This window comes from Echinops telfairi, unplaced genomic scaffold (genome assembly GCF_000313985.2).
Source record: "Echinops telfairi isolate 266 unplaced genomic scaffold, ASM31398v2 ScPeMD7_21;HRSCAF=78, whole genome shotgun sequence".
NCBI lineage: Eukaryota > Metazoa > Chordata > Mammalia > Afrosoricida > Tenrecidae > Echinops > Echinops telfairi.
The window spans coordinates 14,471,929-14,475,232 of NW_022103918.1; the positions used below are offsets into that span (position 1 = coordinate 14,471,929).

General features: G+C 44.8%; 1 pseudogene; it reads right to left on the bottom strand.

Annotated features, from left to right (window-relative positions):
- Nucleotides 1-2,950: 2,950 nt before the first annotated feature.
- LOC105978371 overlaps nucleotides 2,951-3,304 on the bottom strand; it is a 50,988-nt pseudogene continuing 50,634 nt past the window's right edge.

Genomic DNA, 3,304 nt, shown 5'->3' on the forward strand with positions numbered 1-3,304 from the left:
TTCCACAAATGCAGAGGGACATGAAAGGACAGTGATTCAATGATGTAGAAGAGGTGAAGAAAAAATGAGGGCGGTGCTGTCAGTCATCCAAACAGATGAGTTTGAAAAACGTTGCCAAAAATGGAATCTCAGATTTGAGAGATGTATTAAGTGTAATGGAGAGTACTTTGAAGGTGGTAAGGTTGTTTTGTAAAAAAAAAAAAAATTTAAATACATAGCTTTGGGGGGAGGGATTCCAGTTTTGGGGGGTACCCCTCATATTGCATGGTTTTAAGATGACTTCAGAGGGTATTTTTGGTTTAAGTTTTGAAGATGATCCCAGGACAATAATTTTAGGGGTTAACCCAGCCTACCTGGCTCCAGAAATCATGAGATTGAAATTCTGTTCTGTGATTTCCCTCTTTTGATCAGGATTGTTCTATAGGATCTTTCATCAAAATGTTCAGTGATTGTAGCCAGACACCATCCAGTTCTGATATCATGACAAAGAAGGCAATTGTTCGTGAAAGTAATTAGCTACATATTTATGTCCTCCTATTCCTGATTCTTCCTCTTCATCGGTTTCTCCAGAATAAAGATCAATTTTTGTGTCTTAGATGGCAACTGGCAAGCTTTTAAGACTCCAGGCACTATGAGGTGAACTAGGAGGTAGAACAATAGCATCAAACAATTTATTAATCCCATTCACTGGGATGTCCGATGAAGCCGTAACCCTAAACCTCGAAACCAAGGGACCACATTGGGTTAGTTATGAATGCACACAAGCCGCTTCAGCAGCTTCTCTTCTGGCTTGTTTGTCATTGTAAGCATATTTATCATACAACTTTTGCCTGTTCAACTTTTTAAGAATATACAACTTACTAGCAGCTTGGTCTCTATGCATTTGCCTTTTCTTTATCTTTTTACATAAGGAAAGCTATGCAATATTTGTCCTTCTGTGACTGACTTATTTCATGAAGTACAATATCTGTTTTTTTCCCTCATAATTTTTCTGCCTCCTTCTCTTCAGCATTTAAGCCTTCTCTCCCTTTATTCCCATAAAAACAAAATCAACCCCCTGAAATAGCCATCCTGGGTTCCCCATCTTTCTCCACCTACCATCTTCCTCTTCATACATCAGCTTAGTGTCAAGCTGTCCACATTCCCAAGCTTCCTCCCTTCTGGTCTAGCACCTTCTCAGTCCACACCCCTGCACGGAAATTCTTCTCAGTAGCATCATCAGTGCCCTCAGGATGTCTAGCATTTACTTCTCTGTAGACCACTTCCTCCCTGGCTTGACTCATCCTTCCTCAGCTTCTCTGAGGTTCTCTGACTCCTGCGTTTTCTCTCAGTTCCGGCCATTCAAATGTCGGTCGACACACTCTTGCAGACTTTTATTTTATTTATGTTAGTAGGCTCTTCCTCTGCTCTCATTTAATCTCAAAGGAGATTGACTCAAAATACCACAAAACCCTATAAATTGTGTTTTGTCTCACTCATCCTGCTTCCTTAAGATAATAGAGAACAACGTAGAACAAAACTCATATTCCTAAAAGGCCAGTTACTTGCTGGACTGATAGAGACTAAAGGACACACACACACACACACCCCTCCAAGACTATTGCCCCAATCATGAGAATGTGAACCCATTGTGAAAAAAAGTCACCAAGGTCACAGAATAGTTTGTGTTGACAAGTGTTCAATGGAAATCTAGTTGCTGTGTAAAGTCAGCTAAAACACAAGAAAACATTATTTGGAAACAAGAAAGAAAGGTCTTATAGATGTTTTTGATGGTTGGGGTGGGGTGGGGCTGTAAGAGGATGAGGGCTTGGAGGGAAGAGAGCAGCGGGAAGACTGGAGGAGGAATCTTCCTGCTTGCTTACCACAGCCCTGACTGTGCTTGCTCAGAGGTGAGGGGGTTCAGGCCACACTGGATCACAGCACCCGGCGGGCCTCAGATGCACAGAAAACTGCAGCCTGTGAGCTGAACTATCAATCTCCCGAAGCGTTGGGCTGGCCTGGCTAACCTGAGCACTGTCTGACATGGATCCCACCACCGCCACTTCCCTGAGGGTGGGGGTCGCTGCTAATGACCATCAAGTCCATCCCAACTCACAGCGACCCCGTGTGTTCAGACTAGACCGCACTCCACAAGCTTCTCACCGGGGTGACCTTTGAGAAGCAGATCCCAGGCCTGACTCGGGAGGACCTGCTCGGTGGGTTCAAACTGCCAGCCTTCCCACTAAGTCAGCCTAGAGCTGCTCAGAAAAACCACTACGGTCTTAGATTTATCTTTTAACTGCTCTACCTAAACCAAAATCTGATTTTGGCCCGGGTAAACGATGTTTATTTTATGCTTTTTATCTTTAACTGTGCAAGGACAGATGATTCCACCAATCTTTGCATGCTTCTGAAAAACATGATGGGTTGAAACAAGATGACAAGCTTCTCTAAGATTCCTCGGGTGAGAAATACCTCGGCCCCTGGCTTCGCAGGAGAAAGAATTCACACCGAAGCCCTGTTTGTGGTCCCGGTGAGTTTCTCTACAGGATAGAAGCCGTTTCAGGCGACAGAGTAAACTGAGCCCAGGCCCCCGCCTGGCGCTCCACATCCACACACATCTTCTCCTGAGGCTGGAGAAGTCCCCGCAGCTGGAAAGGAAGGGGCTGGGCTCCTGACGCCGACTTTTCAGGGTCCTCCACTGGGAGGCGTGGTACACAGTACTGCATTAAGCCTGCTGGCTTAATTCAGGTGAGCTGAATTAAGCCCACCTGGCCTCGATTGGGGCCCTCCCAGGTGTACTGGCGTTCTGTCTCAAAGGCCTGCACTTGTGGGTGCCCTCTCGCCTTTATCAGCTTCCAACTTCCTGTAAGAGGGGGAGGGAAGTCTCGGCATGTAGAGGGGTGATCCCGGGTTTCCGGCTTTAGCTACCCGACACTTCCTCAGTGATGAAGGACTTCTTTGCCTAAAGTCAGTTACTAAACTTGATCGCAAATTCTACCGGAAACTTCTGGTTCAGGGATTGGATTAGGAGATTGGCAGAAGGGAGGAACGCGTCTTTACTCTTTTCCTTCCTGGAAATATAGATCTGCATAAAAGAGATTTGGTTTGAAGTCTTTTGTACCTTTTTTCCCCTCATCGTTTTATTGGGGGCTCATACAGCTCTTATCACAATCCATACTTACATCCATTGTGTCAAGCATGTTTGTATATTCATTGCCGTCATCTTTTTCAAAACATTTTCTTTCTACTGGAGCCCTTGGTATCAGCTTTTTCCTCTCCCTCCCCCACAACCTTTGATTTTATATATATATATATATATATA